The sequence below is a fragment of the Antechinus flavipes genome, chromosome 3 (assembly GCF_016432865.1).
Source record: "Antechinus flavipes isolate AdamAnt ecotype Samford, QLD, Australia chromosome 3, AdamAnt_v2, whole genome shotgun sequence".
Lineage (NCBI taxonomy): Eukaryota > Metazoa > Chordata > Mammalia > Dasyuromorphia > Dasyuridae > Antechinus > Antechinus flavipes.
In genome coordinates this window covers 20,863,653-20,885,139 of record NC_067400.1, presented here as the reverse complement: position 1 = coordinate 20,885,139, position 21,487 = coordinate 20,863,653, and positions in this window count along the sequence as shown.

The window sequence follows — 21,487 nt, the reverse complement described above, 5'->3', positions numbered from 1 at the left end:
TTCCAATAACAAGTGGAACTTTTCTAATTAAGATATATCGAAGAGCATTTAGTTTGGTAAGAAAAAATAAAACAACAATAGTCAGGGACATTTATTTTCCCCTACATCATTACTCTGTTCTAGTTTACTAATTTGTATTAAGTGAAGGCCAATACCTTTTAGACTACATTTAATGTCAAGGATGAATTAGATGAAAATTACTCAAGAATAAGCTCAAGCAAAGATAGATGATACATTTACCAACACATTTCTACAAAAAGGGCCTATAATTTTTTCCTGGTGTTCCAATTTTCAATTGTTATAAACAAACCTGGACTCTATCATGAGATGGGTATCATGATACCGCCCTAAAAAGGATAGAACGTTATTGGAGCTATTGGAAAATGGACCATGGCAGCAGAGGAACTCTGGACATGGCAATCTCATCACTGGAAGCAATTATGTTTTGTCATTATCCCCATAGTGACTGACTTACAGGAAAGGATCATGGCATACTGGAAAAAAAACAAACATTAAATTTGTAGGCAGATAACCTATGTTCAAATTCCAGCTTTGGAACTCAGTAACCTGTTTGCCTACTGCATTTCAAGTACTTTGCTGAGTGTTTTATCAATATAATCTGATCTTCATAAGAATCCTAGGAGTCAGGTGGTATTAACAGCCCTATTTTTAAATTGAAAAAACTAAGGCAAACTAAGTTAATGACTTCATCAAAATTGTACAGCTAGAAAGTTTTTGAGACAGGATTTAGGATCAGGTCTTCCTGATTTGTAGGAAAAACACTCTTTTCACTTAATCTCACTCAGAAATCTAGTACATGATTCTAAGCAAATTTACTTAATCCTATTTGCCTCAGTTTTCTCATCTGTAAAGTGAGCCGGGGAAGGAAATGGCAAACTACTCTGCTATTTCTGGCAGTGTAAAGTCAGGGACTCAGGGAGTCTGACTTCTCTCCCCTAAATCCTTCCAAATACTTTTAAATTATGACTCCAAACAAATTCTAAAAGAGCAGAACACACAAAAAGACAGAGTGAAACATTTTTCCAGCCAAGGACAGCTGGAAAGATCAGGAGGAAAAGTCTGTTGCAACAGGGTGCACCAGTTACACAACAGAGTATAGAACAGTCCAGTGCAGACTACACCATCAAAGACCTGATCTCAGCAAACCAGGAGCAAGCATTGGGAGTCACTGAATCAAATGCAGTAGGGGCTGCTTCCAGGGCTCTCAGCCCACAGACAGTAAGGAGATGGAACAACTAAGTAGATGGAGATTAGAGAGGTCCTTTTGTCAGCACTGAGACAAGACTCTGTTGCTTTATCCATGTATTCATGTCCTTGTCCATTGTCCATGATTCAAGTTCTAGTCCTGGCTAACATTTTTGGGGTGATGAGGAGCAGTAATACACCATAACTTGCAGTTATGATGTCAGAAAAGACCCTCCTCACAATTCCATGGTAGTAAAGAGTGTTTGTGGTCATTCATGTGGTCAGAGCACTGTAGTAAACTTCTCTCCTTAGATCATATCACTTTGAAAGAACTGAAAACTTGCATTCTCAAAATTAGCTACAGAAATACATGTTTCTACAAAAATACTTGTATGCATACAGATTTATATGTAAAATACACATATATTTATATATAAAACTAAGTAACATCTAGGTGGGAAAATAGCTAAATAAGTTTGTAATGAAGAATTGGGTCTCTATTAAAGAAGACCTGAGTTCAAATCACAGCTCAGATAGCTAGAATTGTGTGACTTGGACAGTTCATGACTTCTACCTCCATTCCTTTTCTATAAAATGAGGATAATAATAGTACTTAGCTCCTAGAATTATTTTGAGGGTGAAATGAGATAATGTTTCAATACACTCTATAAATTTTAAAGCTCTATAAATTCTAGATATTATTGCTATTGAATGAGAAATGGATAGCTATTTGATCTGAAATCTATCATTTTTCTCTCCAAGGGAGACTGCAATTTCTTTCTTTATCTAACAAGCCTGTTGGGCTGAAATTTTATTGCAGCCCAACCTTAACACTACTCATAAAAAACTGTAAATGTAGGGAATATAATATTTTGGGTCTCAGGATAGATTGCTCTCAAATGGAAAATGATAGTAATAACACCAGGTTGACTTCCTTCCAACAAATACTGGTTATATTAAAGACTATGAACAACAGAAAAATTTTAAGCAAATTTTAAATTTAAGCTCTTTAAGTAAGGAGCAATCAAAGAAGTTATACTGAGTAAACTAAACAGATGGATACACAATGAAACTCTTTGGCCAATTGTAAGATATAACACCTAAATTCAGTCAAAGAAAGATGAAACAATTGCATCAAAGAGATTGTTCTTTAAGTTGCCTTAAGGGTTGAAACTATTCATCAAGATATGATGATGAAAACTGACTTCCTCATATGCCTGCATCATGACAGGTCCTGGTATTGATTAAAAAGTTCACGTTGTCTCCTGTAAATGACTCTTTTGATGTCTTTCTCTAACATCTGTCTTTCAACACTCTCCTTTATATAGCTATATTGCAACACACTTGAGATTTTCTCAGCTAATCAAAAGTCACATCTCTCTGTCTAAGCAATTAACACAAAATTCTTGCTCTGAACAGTGCTGTCCATCAGAAAAAACCACATAGACTTGCAGAAGTGAGCTTATACATTTATACACTTAAAAAAATCAATGATAAGATAATTTTTATATTCCTGACATGTGATTTCATTTTGGATACAGTAATACAAAAGCCATTTATTACTATGTAAAAAATCATCATCCATTTCCATCTCCATCTCCATTTCCATCTCTCTCTCTCTCTCTCTCTCTCTCTCTCTCTCTCTATATATATATATATATATATATACATATATGATTCCTCCTATCTCTGCCTAATCTATTTCCAATTCCTATGATTCTGTCTTGATATTTCTAATTCAAGTCCCCTTTTCTCCTGTCACAACTTCTCCACTCTGGTGCAGATACTCATTATCTCAAATCTCGGTTAACATGATCACCTTATAGTTGGCTTTCTAGCCTTCTTGCTTCTCCTTATTCCAATCCATCTTCCACTCAGCTGACAAATTGAATTTCCTAAAGAGCAAGTCTGATTATGTCATGCCCTACTATTCAATAAACTCCCATTTCTTCCCTATTATCTCCAGGATTAAATATAAAATCTTCTTTTTGAATTTTAGAGTTCTTCACAATATTCTTCTATTTTGTTTTCCTTCGAATATATTCTGTTCCAGTGTCCAGTTTCTTGTTTGTTATATATCATGGTCCATCTCTCAACTATATACATTTTCACTAACTATTCCTTAACTGGAAATTCTGTCCCTCATTATCATTTTCTTCTAGCTTCCTGAGATTCCTTGAAGTCTCACCTAAAAATCTTAACTTCTAAAGAAAGATTTGATGTTGGAATCTTTACAAACTGTTAATTCATTAGAGTTGATAGATTATTGATCTGATCTTAAAAGAAGATGTTTTGGGCCAGAATCTGAAACAAGGTACTAAGTAGAACTAATTGATACAATGCTTGTGTTCACACCTTTACTCGTTGGAGTTCACAAGTATGAGAGAGCACAACAATTTCCCAAGTCCCTTTTAATGTCAGTATCTTTCTTTTAAGAGCATTTACAATTTATTCTGCATATATTATATATATATATAGTTGTTTCTTTATTACTCCAAGAATAAAATATAAGCTCTTTGTGGACAGAAATGAATTTGCATTTCTTTGTTTCTCTATGGCTTAGCATAGAGCCTCACATATAGAATTATAGGATTGTATAGGATTATATAGTAATCACTAAATAAATGCTGTTTCACTTGACTTGACTGTCCTCATATTTTTTGGCTTAAGAAATAATCAACATAGAACTGGGAAAATACATTATGAGTTTCCCTTCAAACCAGCATGTAACAAAAATAGATTTTTTATACTTTATTGAGTATCATGTAATATTTTCCTAATTTTTAGTAATCATTTCTGATATTTAAAAAAATAATCTTCCCTCTTCTCTTGGGCTCATGGGATTTTTTTGGTTCTCAATTTAAAAAAATAGTCTGCACTTTGTGCCATGAATGGACTGAGTGTGATCACTGAAGAATGCTGTAAGACCTAAGTTAAGCATTAAAGAATGGAATCATAGTGATAGTTGATCTAGGACACTGGAAGAGAACGGATTCACATTGCTATCTAGAATCCTATGAATCTCTTAATGCAATCAAAAAAAAATAATGGATTGATCTACTTTGAGAGGAAGTGGGTCCTTTTCTCAGTATGAGGACCTTGAAGTAAAGATTGAATATCCCCTTATTGCATTGTAGTTTCCTAATCCAGTGTAGATAGGAATAGATGGTCTCTGGAATTCCTTTCAATGCTTATATTCTGGGCTATTGAGATAAATTATTAGACAATGGAGCCTAGCATCAGGAGATCAGAAATTCTTGGAACGATTTTGTCTTTGTATTTTCAGCTCCTCACACTTTCCTTGGCACAATCCAAATACTTAATAGCCTCTCCTTGAATTGTACTGAATGAGCTTGGATTCAGTGATACGGTGTTTTACTTATTTCTTTCAAACTGTTTACATTTTCTAGCTTACAGCCACTGTCCATATTTGCTGCTCTTTTTTAATTCAAAGTAAGAGTACAATGAGATACACAATTTTTGCTACTTTTGATTAGCGAGTCACTAATATAGCAGTCACTGGATGATATAAGTAATGCTTCAACTTTTCATTAGTTTAAGAATAATTCATTTCATCAGGGCAGACAATCATTCCAGTGTTACATATCATAACCCTTGGATGATTTTAAGAGGTGATTGGGAGTTGATGAGGCTTTAGCCTGATGAAGAGATTTTCTGAAGAAAGGTAAGCTGGTTCAGGAATGACAAACACATAATCCATCAATGGCATCATATTCAGAGTCGTTCTTCCTTGGTAATGCTTGTAAGATTTTATGTTTCATTGATATTACTTTGAGGAACCCTAAGGTTACCTCCATAACACAGTAAGTTAAAACAGTACTAAAGACTGATTTTTCCTTTGAACAAATCTCCAATTTCATTGGTGAGGAACTGCCTCTAATAAAGGAAATTAACACCTATGTCAAATCTTTCTATTTTTGAAAACTACCTAGAGGACTGCTGAAAATCACACAGCTGTAATGTGTCAGAAACAGGAGTTGAATCCAAATCTTCTCAATTCTCAGAGCAGATCTCCACCTAACATGGCACACTTTGGATCAATATACTTTTTGTTATTCTATTAAAACTATAAGAGGTTACACTGAATAGGCAACTTAGGGACAAGTCTTAAGTGGATCTATAGAGGGGCTCTTTGAAAAATTCTTTGAAACCAAATTTAGCTGACTTTCTTTTTCTTCAGAGCATTAGTGTTTCTATGACATTCATCTCTATAAAGCAAGGATTAAATGAATCACTGATGCTGTGTAAGCAAGATCTACAAGGAAGAATAGCTTAAAAGAAAAAAAGAGAGAAAGTGAGAGAGAAAACCCACAATCTAATCGGCTAACTTCTTAACCAGGCTCTTGAACATGTACTGGAAATGCACAAAAAATCCTCTGCTCTGTGTGGACTATGAGAATAGCTATGAAAGGTTGTTTTGACTCAAAGTTGGTGTATTTTCTCATTGTCAGTTTAACAGTCTTGCTTGTCTATCTAAATGTTTGAAATCCTCCACATTTTCCTTGGAAAGATGAAATTGTAATGTAGGCCTACAGCAACAATAACACAGAGATTGAAAAGCTCCATTAAACAATGCATGTGGAAATTGGTAGTGTTATCTCAGTACTTAACATCACAGTGCGCTTAAAACTACTCCTTTGAAGTTTTCTGCTCAAGCCATAAATCATATTTCAAATAATTGCCCAGTGATGCCCATGTCCTTGATACCAAATTGGTTAGCTCCAGTTGAGAACAAATATTACTTACAGGTTTGATGGTACAGGGCTGGTAATATCTGAAATCAAAACCAGGAACCTAATCATAAGGATGAGCTTATTGAAAAGAGTTTCTGACTGTGGTAATTTTTATAACATGTGTAAAATGTCACTCTAATCTACTGCAGATTCTTTTTTTTGTTTGTTTCAGTGCCCCCTTTTAGAATAATAGCAAAATTTCACATATGAGAGATTCTATCCAAGAAACCCGATGGAGTAAAAAAAGTGGAATTTAGACAAGCTGAGTGTCTTGTACATATAATTAATACTTAGTCGTCCCTGATAAAGAGCTGGTTTCTACACTGTACTGCTCTGTAAGTGTAGCACCATAGACCTAGAAAGAATTTTGGAAGTATTCTATTCCCAGCTTTCTTAACATATTTTGTGTCATGGACCCCTCTTGTCAGTCTGGTGAAACCTATGGCTTCTCAGAATGGTGTTTTTTGATATTCAAAATCCTTGTGGTTAGAGATCACAAAGAAAATCAATTATGCTAATCAATGAACATTTATTAAATGCCACTATATGTCAAGTAATGTGCTATCCTGTTTCAGACACATTATAGCTATGTGATTCTCAGCAGTGCTCTAGGTAATTGTCAAAAATGGACAGATTTGACATACGTGTTTTGTTAGAGGAAGTTCCTCAATGAAATTGGAGATTTGATCAAAAGAAAAATTTTTTTAGTATTGTTCTAACTTACTGTGTCATGGAGGTAACCTTAAGACTCTTGAAAGTAGTATCAGTGAAACATAAAATATTACAAGTATTAGCAAGGAATGGAGTTGTCTATTCTATTTATATCATATCTACATTTATATCATATTATATGAATCTATCTACCTAGTCTTATCTATTCAGTCTACTGTTCTAAAATCTGTCTCTTTGTCTATCCTTTTTAAAGTTCTAAAACCTAGATTTAAAAGTAAATATGAAGGAATAAGGATTGTAGAGCTTAAAGGAATACTAGTTATTAGAACAGGGCAGATTATATCAGAAAAGATTTCATGGAGAATAGTTGAGCTGTATTCAAATGAACTAGGTATTCTTCAAAAGGGTGGTGAGAAGGGAGAATAATCCAGGTCTGGGGATCCACTTGTTTGATCATAGGAAGATGGAAGATGTAATATCTATTAGGAGGAATAGTTAGTGACAGGCCAAGAAGGGAAAAGAATATGAAATAAGATCAGGAAATTATTTTATAGAACTATTGATGATTATTGAATATGTGTTTATCTGTGTGTATTGATGAGAGCAGTGTGTGTGTGTGTGTGTGTGTGTGTGCGCACATGTGCACAGCTTAGTGTGACATGATCCAATTTATGTTAGGGAAACAGATTAACAGCTTTAAAATGTCACTAAAAAATAGAAGAAATAGAGGATTATGGAGAAAAAAAGAATAAAGAGGTTCTGGCAACAGATTTTCCTACCCTTAGTTCATTAGTCCTCTTGGTTCCTTAAAATGAGCCTTTCAGATTCCAGGCTTGATGGCCTTTCCATCTAGCTGCCTTAGTTCTTAAATTGGCATTGCTTCAGTCAAACTGAGATGTGTTAAAGACTTAACTTGTCCAAGATCTTCCACTGAACCCAGGTCAATCTCCTGATTTATATTTTGTCACTGAACCCAGATGGCTTCAGAGGAATGACGCTGGTGACTTTGCACAGTCCTGCCTCACTTAAATACCACTCACCTACATGTCATGGCTTCTTCTTCCTGATGTCATAGCTCTCCTCGAGAATGAAGGATAACAACAATCTCAGTTCCCATCCCACTTTCCTTACTCTTGATTATGCCCTCTGAAACTTTCCTGTGTTGTTAAACTGCCCCATCTTAGATTCCTTTTTCTTTCATTCTTTCCATCTTTGGATGTTAATTTTTTTCAAAAGTCACTGCGTGTCTGTACATTTGCTCACAGTTTGACCTCTCATATTAGTGATATATAGACCAGGAGGAAGAGTTCTCATTACCACTTTTGGTCTCTTACTCTGTCACCAACAACATCTTTAGGGCTCTCTCCATCTACTGTGCTCAGTTGTTGGCTGCTGTTCTCTATAGACCTCCAATTCTTGTTCCCTTCATCTAAGTAGATTCAGTACTCAATTCATTCATTTTTCTTGATCCCAACTCATGCCCTCTTTGGACATCCTGAATATTTTACCTCCCCAAGTCTCATGATAGATGTGTTTATTTTCTCAACTACATTCATCCCCTTAACAATTCTTAGCCTTCTAGATTGTAGAGTCCACACCATTGATTTCATAGCAGGCAATAGAATTTCAAGTTGTACATTTTCCTGAAAGACCAGATCACACTGCTATGTTTCATCAATAACTTCGCTCAGTGCTTCATAAAGTGCTCCATATTCCAAAAGAAGTAGATACTGGATTGATTAATTATCTATAACATCTTCAGCTCTGATGTGAAGAAAAGAGCTATCAATACTTTCTTTTATAGGACACAGGCATAAACTAAGAGTCATTTTCCAAGTTTAAAAAAAAAAACAATTTTAAGATCTTTTAATAGGATTTTCGTTGACTTTTAGAATTCTTAGGAAGCTCCATGCTGCAAATTTGCTAAAAGTGTGGATCACTCAGTCATGGTGACCTTGCTAACATTGCCCCAATATATACTTCAGAGGATACATTTTCTGTCCTCACATCTGAGGAACTCCTGACCTGCAATGTTCCTGATAGATTTGCCTCCTCACCTTCTATTTTTTTAACTTCTGGAAAGAAAGCAGTATTTAACTTTTAAAATGGAGCTGTTCACATCTAGTGTCCTGTATTATTTGATCTATTTTTCTCTCATTTTTCCTGTAATAGTTAAAATGCATGAGCCTGAATAGAAGTTCCAATTATACCTGATTTGCTATATATTTTCTATATCTATACTTATATGTATATATGTTTATACATGTATGTAAATATACATATATAGTACACATGTATATATATCCATCCATACATACACATGTATGTATGTATAACTTTACATATAAATTTTTAAGTAGTATATAATACATAAATTTATTTGTTATTATTGTTCAATTATTCAATCATGTCTGACTTTTCATGACTCTATGGACAATATTATTCAAGGAGTTTTCTTGGCAAAGACATTGGAGTGATTTATAATTTCTTTCTTTAGTGGATTAAGGAAAATAAACATTATGACTTGCTCAGAATCACATGGTAAGTGTTTGAGGCCAGATTTTAATTCAATTCTTCCTGATTTTAGGTCTAGAGCTCTACTCACTGAACCACTTGGCAGTCTCTCAAATTTTATTTAAATATGCCATTTGTGTGTGTGTGTGTGTGTGTGTGTGTGTGTATATATATATATAAAATTTATAAAATTTCTTTGAATATATGTATCTATATGTGTGAAAAAATATATGTTCTGGTCGCTTCCTTTCTAGTCATTTTGTGTGTGCATAAATATGTATGTGTATGAACATGTATAAAGACAGACATAAAGAGAGCTAAACACATTTTTCTAGTAAATCTATTTATTTTTAATTCACATTAATTTATGAATTATTTTGGAAAAAAAGATCAGAACAAAAGAGAAAAACCATGGGAGACAGCAAAAAAAAGAAAATATAGTGAACATAGCATGTTTAACACATTTTTTTTTACTTAGTAATTACTTAGTATTAAACTCTTTACAAAAAGGGAAATATTACTACCTTAACCACTTTTGCCAACATTAAAGAAGAAATTGTAAATTTTTGTCATTGATTAAATTATTGTGATTATTGTACATATTGCACTGTTTTGCTTTTTTTTCTTTGTTGAAGTTCTGAAAAAAAAAAAAACTTCCCATATTTCTCCAAACTCCTCTTTTACTCCAGTTTTTACAACACAATTATGTCTTATAATAAGAAAATAATAACAACTACAACAATTATTTCTATAGCACATCAAGGTTTATAAAAAAACTTTCCCATATATTATCTTATTTAAATAACATTGTTTGATATTGGTTCTCAATAGAGATGAGTGTCAATTAATCTTACAAACCAATGCCCTTACTTTAGAGCTAAAGAAATTGAGATCAAGGAAGATCAAATATCAAGCAGAAAATCACAAAATTTAATATTCTGAAGTCATCTAGTTCAATTTATATCTAAAGATAAATCCTCCTACAACAATTTGAGTGAGGAAGAACATATTCCTTACCAAATCGGCCCATTCCATATTTTATTTGTTAAAATGTTTCCACCTTTACATAATAAAAATTTCCTCTTGATATCATTCACCGTTGCACATCATTCTGTTTTAGGATTTAGAATTCAGTTCATTGGCTTTGATTTGATGTAGTCCAGGTGTGAAGTGATGAGGGCTTGCACCAAGATAGAGGCAGTGACAAACTTGAACTGGAAAGAAATAATGATTCTCAAAAACAGGTAAATGAATAAAGTAGGGCTGAGCTATGAAAAAGAACCATGATCAGGAGGGGCAGCTATAGCCCTTTAGGTCTGGCAAGGTCAAAGCTGAAAATTACAATGGCTGGTCTTTGCATCATCATTAGGATATCTCCAGGCTTCATAGTCCACTAACCTGCCAGACACCGAGAAGGATATCTTGTAATAATTCCCCATTTGATGAACATCATTTAGACTTTAGCAAAGATGGCAGATTGAGATGTTAACTTTCCATACCAGCAGTTGTCCATTTCCTTGCAAACCGAGGGACGGTCCAAGAAGAAGACTCCATTTTCTTCAACTTCTCCTAGCTTCTATAGAGACATAAGGTCTGCTGCTTCTTTGTCACCAAATGTTTAGTAACCTGAATTTTGTCACAATCACAGTCAAAAATGTTACTTATGAATAGCTATAAATGTAAGACATTTATGACATAGACATAAGTAAGAGAGGGATTCGATTCTCTATTTAAATGTTTGGAATGTTTCTTGCAAACTCAATTCGATTATGATTGTTCTCTACAAATTTCATATAATAAATGCTTAAAGAGGATTCAATGACATGGATTTGAGGGGCAATCATATTGTCCTTAGGTCTAAGGCAAATTAATTACTCTGATAACATGTTACAAATATAATCAGGAACAAGGAGAAAAAAAGAGAAAAGGAAACGAGAGGAGAAAAAAGGAAGGAAGAAAAAAAGGAGAAATGCAAATTCTGATCAAGTGAGTTTCAGTTATTAGTCATAAAGAGAAAACTATCCATTGACATTGTTCATTTCTTAGTATAGAAGGCAAAGTACTTTACTCTCATAAACTGATGAATGAAAGAAAGAGCGAACTGAACTAAGCTGAAGTTATATGATTTTAATTTTAACTTGAACATTTTATTGAAGGTATTAAATACATACATCAAGATTAGTTTTGGATCATATGGTGATGCAACACCTCATACCAAGATCCTGTAATGTAGTCAGTCAAGAAAGGGAAGGGGGAGAGAGGGAGAGAGAGACACACAGAGAGAAAGAGAAAGATGGAGCAGAGACAAAGACAGACAGACAGACAGAGAGAAAGAGAGAGAGAGAGAGAGGGAAAGAGAGAGAGACACACACACACACAAAGAAAGAGAAAGATGGAGCAGAGCAGAGAGAGAGAGAGAGAGAGAGAAAGAGATAGAGAGAGAGAGATATGAGGGGGGGGAGAGAGATACACACTCACACAGAGAGAAACAGAGAGAGATGAGAGGGATGAGGGGGACAAAAACAGAGGATAGAGACAGAAAGAAAGAGACAATCAGACACACAAAGAAACAGAGAGATGGGGGGGCTGTTCGTTAAACATTTACTATAAGTGAGGCTGGTGCTATGTGTTGACTCGGGATGCAAAAATGACAATTCATCCCTTCTATGAGTTTATATTTGGATATGGAAAAAAAACACATAAAAGAAACTTGGAAATACAGGGGGAAAAGTGAATTTAAGTTTAAGTGAAATGTTTATATGAATTGGAACTGTATAAAATTGACTTAACAAACTAGAATTGTTCTGGTCTGGACATATATGGCCAGTGGATGTGTATCTAGCATCCCTCTATGTGCACAATCAGAGCAGGTGCAGGGACCTTACAAGGAAACCTTCAAGCAGGAGTGTGTCGTGTTTATTTGTTGAGTTAATTAAAGGTCACAGCTGTGCCATCAAGTCATCCTCAGCTGTCCTCCTAAGCTTGAGCCTCATGTAGCTGTCCTCCTCCCCGCCTCCACAGCCCAGATTATACCATATTATGATTATGCTTCTACTTTGTGGCCCATGAGATGAGAAAGCCCATAATAACCGACAATAATCTCATTTTGGGAGCCATAAACCAGGAAGTATAGAATTCTTTCCATCATCCCCTGGACCATACATTTATTCATGGTTATGTTTTGTTTTGTTTTTTTCACGTGGCCATTCACCCTTTGACTATGGGGATGGAGAGAAGGAAGGGAGGGAGTATAGAAAGGAACATTTGTCAGAATTAGAATGGGCTGAATCAGATCATGACTAGATAAGTTCCATATTTAACTAATAGGCCTGCCATTGCAGCCCCCTTGTCACTATGGAGATGACAGATGGTAATCAGACAATAACAAAAGACACTCCATCCCACAGCTGTTACATTATTCACTGGCTCTGGAGATAGATGCCCACAACTGCTATGTGCTACCCATGTATGCAAACTATATGATTCTTTTATCCCAGAGACCAGCAGAGTATTTTGTTTTTATGAATTTGTGGGCTGCCTGACTCCTACATAAAGCTTCCATGGGAAAATTGCAAAATGCCCACGCATGTTAATTTTTAGTGCAGCAGGCCGCTAAACCTATCATCTCACAAGAATGTTCTTTTATAGCCTTGTCAATCAATGCATAATTAAATGAATTTACATGCAGAACAGATGGGAATTTTGGAAATATTACTCTTCCTAAATGCATTTGGGGAAAAATGATTTGGAAATTTCATATATATGTATATGTGTGTTTATATATATTAATATATATGCGTATCCATATTCCAAGTTCAATGAAGAATTTAATTAAGTTCTAAAAATATGTCTAATAAAAAAAAAGATTTACTAAAACGCGCAAAGCACTATTAATTTCATACTATTGGGTAGGTTCCAATATTCCCCTAGGCACATGTAAAACCACAGTGTGAGGATTAATATAGAACAGGACAGACTAAAGTGTTAATAGATATTTTACTTGTGTACTTTTGGGTAGGTTTAGAAACAGTCTTCAATATATTGATCCAAAGGGATTTCTAAGTTTTTTTTTTCTAAGATTAGCAAAATTAATCACATCCTTTAATAAATTAAAGATATATTGATTTTGATTTAATCAATGCTTTATTATGTAATGTCCTTCTGTAATTCTTTAAATCATGTATATGATATATAAATAATTACTAGCATATCTATCTATCTGTATATAGCTTATATCTCTTTGTAGTTTATATATTGGAATTATATGCTATTTGAAACAGTGGATAGAGCAACAGTCCTGGAGTCAAGAGGACCTGAGTTCAAACCCAGCATCAGATAGTCGTTGTGGGACCCTACTCTGTGTGACCTTTACAGATAGTTTCCCTATCTGTAAATTGAACTGGAGAGTGAAATGGCAAACTCTTGTGGAAAGGAAAAAGAAGAAAAACTTATTAGCAAAGTATGATTTTTAAAAAAGGGTGTGAAATATTGGTTCTAGAGGAAAAGGACCTGACACTTTCCTAAGTGACTTTGGTAATGTCATTATTTAAATGTCTCTGGGCATTAGCTTGGAGGATCTACAAAATGAAAGATTTGTTAGCCTCAGTTTCCTTATCAGTATCAGTATCCTTACCTAAGGATATATCAAATATCTTTATCATTCAGAAATGAACTGAAAAAGAAAATGGCAAACCACTTAAGTATCTTTGCCAAGAAAACCCCAAATGAAGGTACTGAGAGTTGGGACAGCAAAATGACTGAACAACGTCAAAAAAATTGAAAATTGATTCAAGTCATTTCAAAACTCATGGACAAGGAACGTGTGCTTGTTAAAGTTCAAGAGCACTAAGATTTTTGGGACACTGTACAAACACACACACACACACACACACACACACACACACACACACAAAGTTTTGTCCACCAAATGCAAATCAGAACATTTCTGTGATTTAGCACTGAGTTGTCAAACATATGGCTAGTGGGCCTCATGCAACCCACAACACTCCTGAATGACATTCGAATCAGATTTAAATGTCGTTCCTATTTGATTTTAAAATGTTGATGAAAATTTAAAAAAGAAAGAAATATATAAGCATGTGTTGCTTTTTTAGTTAAAATTCAACCCTAAGGACTATGTCTTTTTGAGTTGGACACCATTGGTTTAGTAGATAAGTCTTATGGAGTTACTTGAGGGCATATAGATTAGAATGAATTGGCAATATAGAGACTCAAATTAAACTCAAATTGGATTAGAATCCAGTTCCTTCTCTTTTTGAACCTAGCATTATCCCCCCTTTGTCAAGATCTCTTTTCATTTAAAAAACCATGAGTCTCACAAATCCCAAATGTTAAATGAAATGATTATATGTTCTCACTGTAGACGCTCAGAAATGACCAGAAATTAAAACTGAGGCTGCTATAAAGGGAACCTCATAGACTATGTAATCCAAATGCGTTCCTTTTATAGATTTCCCAAACTAATGTTCAGAGAAATTAAGGGATGCCATTACCGAGGTCATTTAGGAAAGTATCAGTTACAATTTGAACCAGGTCCTTTTCCTCCAGAACCAACACACTTCCCCGTTTTTTAATCACACACAGTTACGAGATTATTTTTCTTTCCCCCACAAATTAAGAAGAATTGAAACTTCAATGAGACTTCATTCTCAAACTGTCACACTTAAGCCAGAGGGCACAAAAGCAGCAAGTCTCAGGTTACACTTTTATAATAGGATTAAATAACTAATTCAGCAATTGCATACTGAGTACAAGGTTCTATGCAAGTGCTATCCATAGTCCAATAGTCTATTCTCAAAAGTCTAAGGGAGAAGCCACATACATCAATAACTTCCATCCAAAGCCCAGAGAGAGAGAAATTGGGCCCTGGCCTTTTGCTGGGGAAAGTGACCAGTGACAACAATCTCAACAACCCTTTTAGCTATGTCTAATCAGCCTAATCGGTGTTATTTCTATAGCACAGAGGAGAAAGATGGAGGGTGTTAAGAAGAGTTTCTTTACCTTATTATCACTTAGATCCTTTCTTCTTTGAAGAATCAGAGCCCAGGGCAAAATGGGATGAGGTGGGGAATAAAGGAGGAGACAATATTTGCCAGCATGATATGTTAAGAATGAGATCACAATTAATAGGAATTTTCACTTGTGAATCATCTCTGTAAGTTGAACTAAGAGGAGAAAATATTTCAGGAAGTATTCAAAAAGAAGAGTTCAAAAATCAGGTCTAAACTAGATCCTTGTTATTTTCTGAACCTCCTAGATTAGGAGTTTTCAACTTTTTATGTTTATATACCCCTTTGATAGTTTAGTGAAGCCTATAGAATATTACCAAGAAAACCAATTATATTGAAATATATTAGTCAACATTAATACATGTTTATTTATTTAAATATATATCTGTTTATAAATATTGCATAAAGATACATATATAGCTACATAAATATCTGTCTGTGTGTAACAGCTAACACTGCTAACATTTATACAGTGCTTACTCTGTGCCAGACGTTTTACAGTTATTATCTCATTTGACCTTCATAATAATTCTTGGAGGAATTTGCTATTATTCATGCCCATTTTATAATTGAGGAAACTGAAGCAAATTGAGATTAAGTACCCATGGCCATACAGATAATAAGTGCTGACGACAGATTTGAACTCAGGTCATCTCGTCTCCAGGGTCAACATCTCACCTACTGTCACACTTACACATCACCAAATTTCACAGAACCTGGGTTAAGAACTCCTGACCTAACATGAATAAGGAAAGACATTGGCTAAAAAGAAAGCTGCCCTCTTCTTCCCTGGTGTTGAAAGCTTACTAACCATGAAATAACTAATGGACATTGTCAGATAGCTGAAAACCAGCTCTAGAGGATCAGTTCACATACAGTATCCCACTGCAAAAAAGTAGAGAACAAATTGAAAAGAGGTAGAAGAAAAAAGGAAAAAGAAATAAGGAGGAAGAGAAGAAGAAGAAGAAGAGGAAGAAGGAGAAGAGGGAGAAGGAGAAAAAGAAGGAAGAGGAGGAGGAAGAAGAAAAAGAGCTGTTCATTAGGTCCTCAATTCAAATGCAGGCTCAGGCACTTACTACATTTGATAATCTACCTGAACAAGTCATTTAACTTTTCTTCAGTTTCTTCATCTGCAAAATAATCTGAAGAAGGAAATGGTAAACCATTTTAGTGTCTTTGCCAAGAAAACTTCAAATGAGGTCACAAAAAGTTGGGACCAACTGAAACAGTTTAACAACAAAAATAGGCTAGTATTTGTATAACTTTTTAAAATTTGTATTTTACAATAATCATTTCATTTTATTTTCATATCTACTCTGGAAGATAGGTGCCATTGTTGTTCTAATTTTATAGATAAAGGAACTGAAACAGAAGATATAGCCTCAATAAAAGACATATATAGCTCTGCAATATGAAAGCAAGTTACCCGTCTTTTTTATGATACTTTTATTATGATAATATAGTTTTTGTACGTGTGGTTCTCTATGTGAATGACCCCCACATGTGCATACCCAAATGGTCCTTTCTCACTGAGTGGACATTGATGGAAAGATATGTTCGTGGTTTTTGAATGTACTGTTCTGTTCTTCCTATTACAGTGTGATTTTATTTTTTTTCACTTTATATGTTATATATATGACTAGTAAAAAACAAACAAATAATCAGGAGCCTGTGTGATCAGTTTAGAGCAAATTCTGGTCTACAAATTCACAGTATCTGAGATAATCTTCTAGGACTTGACAGGGATAAAGAGCTCCTGGTACTATATTGCAGCATATTGCAATACTGTGTGAGGAATAAAGAACTCAATAGAAAGTTTCATAAAAGGGAGGTAATTTCCATTTTTGGCTAAGAATGGTGGTGGGGGATTTGGGGAAGGCTTCCTGGAACATGTGACAATTGAAGATTTGATAAAATTTATATGGTAAACTTTTAGACTACTTCTTAACAGTAGACTCCCAGCCATTCACTGTGTCTGTACTTAAAAACTTATTAAGGCCAGCCAGCAAATCTTGGTAAATTTTTGGTGAATCAGTACCACCATCATGCAGTAATGAGCCTTAGGAGGCCGTCTTTAATTTTTCAGACTTGAGTTAAGTAAGAAAAACTTATTTTTTCTGAATATGGGAAGTATTTACTCCTCTTTTCTGAGTTACATTGAAAACTTTTAAAGTTGGCTTGCTGTACAAGTAAATTTGGATATGTTTTCTACTCTTGTATCCAAGCTAAAGTAAAATTGACATTATACTTCAGGGTTCCCCAAAAGGTTTTCTACATTTCTGGCCATGATATCTGGCTATGAATAATATATTAATTCTCAAACTTCATATCACCCTATGGTGAAACTTTTAAAAAAGTAATATTGTTTAAAATGCCGATTTGAATGATTTTCTTAACATATATTTTTTTAAATTGAGTATTTTAGATATTGAGTTCACAGAATCACAGGTTCTTAAGAGTTCCAGGGAATTTCCAAATCCATTTGATCTAAATTTAATTTAAATCTAACTTATAGTTGAACATCATCATCATCATCATCATTACTATAGCTATCATTTATACAATACTTTAAAGTTTGCAAAGCACTTCATATATGTTGCTTCACTTTATCCTCATGACAAACTGTTAAAGTGAATACTATTATTATCCTCATTTTACAGATTGTGAAACTTAGGCTCAAAATGAATGAGTGATTTCCCTAAGGCATATGGGAAAAATCTAACTTGAACTCAGGTCTTCTTGACTCCAAATCCTGGCATCAAGGACCATGAAACACTTGAATCACTTAGAGAAGACTACCTCTAGAAAAATCCTCCTCATGGGATTGATGTGGAGTGTCAAGTAAGTGGTCGTTCCACTTTGAGCCTCTTCAATGCAATAGCCTCTGCTACTTCCCCAGGCAGCTCTTTCTCTTTTTAGTCAACTATATCACATTTTCCTTATCTAAGTACTAGATTTACCCTTCTGTAATCCCTGTTTCCAATTCTGTTTTGTTCCAGGTATTGTTCCAGGTATGAGGTTTAGAGAACAGTGTCACAGTGGGGTGGGAAGAATACTGATTCTAGAGCTTAGGGATTGGTCTTTAAGTTTTCTAATGGTTTGCTTATAACCTTGACAACCTTGGACCAATCACTTCTGTGAACCTTCATTTCTTCATCTTTAAAATTAACAGATTTGGTTAATCTTCTAGCTTCCTTCCTTTTTTCCTCCTTTCCTTCTTCCCTTCCCTTTACTTTGTAGAAGAGTTGGATGAGGGTGGCAAAAGTGGGGAAGAGTATGATTCTCCATCTTCAGTACCACTGAATAAAGAGAAGAAATGGTTTGGGGTCTCACAGGGCTTGAAGGAAAGTCAGAATCTTGGAGGGGTGGCCAGAAGCACTGAGGAAGCTAGTGAATAAATCAATAAGAGGTTAAACTTGGAGTCAGGAAAACCCGAATTTGAATATTGTCTCAGATACTATTAGTTGTGTGATCTTCTATAGGTCACTTTCTGATTCAGTTCCCTTCCTTGTAAAATAGGGATAATAATTGCACCCTCCTCAAAAGGTTGTGAAGGTCAAATGAGTTAATATATTGAAAGTACTTTGCAAACCTAAAAATGGTTGTTACTACTACTATTACAACTAAAACTACTACAGCAAATCCAAATTCTTTTATTATTATTCATATCATAATAATTATTAATATTAATATTACTCTTAATAGTGTTGTTTTTATTATTAAGTCAAACTCTGATGAAGCCTACTTCCAAATAAAAGTGGCCTGCTGGGTTGAAGCCCTGTTATTTCTCTGCAGGCTAGTTAAAGCTCTACCACAAATGGGTGAATATAAATAAATGGTCACTGGTTATTCAAACACATTCCCTCCAGTCAGATATGGACATTTCTCTTTTGGCTAAGTCTGTAAACAGTTCATGGAAAAAGTCTGGTGACCCAGAAGAATGTGTGAAGATGTTAAATGGGGACCATAGTGTTAAGGGATTTGTGGGTCATCAGGCCAAGTATTCATGCAGAGAAGAGTAAGAGCAGAGGAATAAAGTAATAACTGCCAGGTACACACACATAGGAAATCTATAACAGGGTAGAGTTCAGACGAACTGAACTCACTGGAGGAGGAAATTATACTGACTTTTGACTGCCTTCCCTTATAGCAAAGGACAAAGAGGAGAAACCTCCACATCTCCATATTTATCTGCTGTGTGCTTTTGTCCATCCACTGACCGAATGAGTTTCTTGGGGTGACCTTCATTAAACAAATCCAAAGGTTCCACAGAACAGAGTATGAGCAGTGATGTCATAGTTTATATAAGGATATAGAATGCCCCCTGTTTCTAGATTCAAACATTTATAAAGTGACCTATGCCTAAGATTATACAAAGCATATTTCTTTACTCATCTTCACAGGACTGTTGGTTTGTAGATTGAAAAATAACGACGTGCATAGTTGGAATAAATATAAGCAATTAGAACTTTAAAAGAGAGTCTTGGTGTGATTTCAATGAAGACCTAGGAAATGAAATAAAATCAGAAGATAGATATATAAATGGAAAGATAAGTAAAGGTAGATAGATAAATGGATGGATAGATTGAGGGATGGATGGATGGATAGATAAATAGATAATCAATTTTGTTTTATGTTTTATCAGAATAGAAAGAATTCACATTAGAAATTGCTCCATTTATTCAGATTAGCATTGTCTATAATGATACTGTTTCCTGGAAGCAGAAATTCTTTTATCTTTGTCTTTTTATGTTCAATTCTTTTTGTATGGTTCTTTATCATTTTTTTTTGTTTTTTTTTAAATCAAAAAGTCTCTTTTTAATATGTAAAATAATGGTCAGTGGGGCCAACTAAGTGGAACAGTAGGAAGACTACTGGACCAAACATGTACTTAGACTTAATCACATTGTCCTGTTTGCCTCAGTATCCTCATTTGTAAAATGAGCAGTAGAAGAAAATGGTAAAATACTCCAGTATTGTTGCCAAGGAACCCCCAAAATGGATCAGGAAGAGTCAAATAAGAATGAAAAATCGCTGCACAAGATATTGCTTATTGACAGTTTTGCCTGGAAATACTGAAGTTACTTGAACGTGAATCTGGAGTCCTTCTTGAGTCCAAAGTTTGCTTTCTACTCTCTTCACCACACTGCTTCTGATAGCTGGATGAATCAGATTTACATAGGGCTTTTAGCTTCAAGAAGTACTTTATTCATTCTTCCTTGGTTGTAGACTTATAACTCATTTTTTGAAAAATAAATTGAGTAGGAATTGATTAATCTAGAATCACATAGCTAGTAGGAGTTACAACTAATATTATTTTTCCCCAGAAAAGAAAGTCAGTCCTTTTTCTATTAAAGTATAACTACTTTTAGAAAAAAAATAAAATATACACTAAGAATACATAGTATATACTAAGAATCAGTTTGGTTCAAATCATTCTGTCTCTGAACATCATCATAGCTCATTCTTTTCTTTTAAAAGTGAGTAACTAAGTCACAAGTTTTCATTCTCCTTTAGTATAATAAACACATCTAGAATAATAATTTCCTATTATAATATTAACTTATACTTTTAGAAAGAATAATCAAAGTCACTCTATGTACAATGGTTTTTGTTGGTAATATTGTTCAAATCAAGACACCATTGAATATTAAAGCATTTGACAGCAGTACATGTTGATGAGTGCTGTTCTTTTCCCTCGTGGTCCAGAGTATAAGTTAATTATCCTTTGGCAGACTGCTTGCTTGTGGAATCCTTAGAGGGAGACTAGACATAGATGAGAGACTTTAAAGGCCTTTTAGTCATATCCAAGAAAAGGACGGATTTGAGGACTTCTGGGGTAGGAGAGAAAGAAGAGGGAGATAGATTCCCAAATTAACTGGAATTTGCATTTGGAAGATTTTCAAAAGTGCCATTTGAATTTTCATCCAATTATCTTGATTTCTATATCTTGGTGAATCTCCACTTGTGGTAAAGCAATTGCAAGAGAACAACTAGAAATCAACACAAGCAAGACAAAACAAAAGCAAAACATTAAGCTATAAGAAGTGAACCTCACAAATATTACTTAAGCAAGAATAAGAAAAAATAGGATTCTGCCTTTTGTTTCTTATTTTTAAAGTGTGATTGCTAATAGACCACATGGAATAATGGCCCTTGATCATGTGTTAATTTATTAAAAATCTTTAGAGAAACATAAAATAGTATGGCCAGATAAGGGGTACTACAAATACTATACCAAACAAAGTGTTGGCATATCTTCATTATTAATAATAATTATTATCAATACCATTATTACTACTATTATCACTC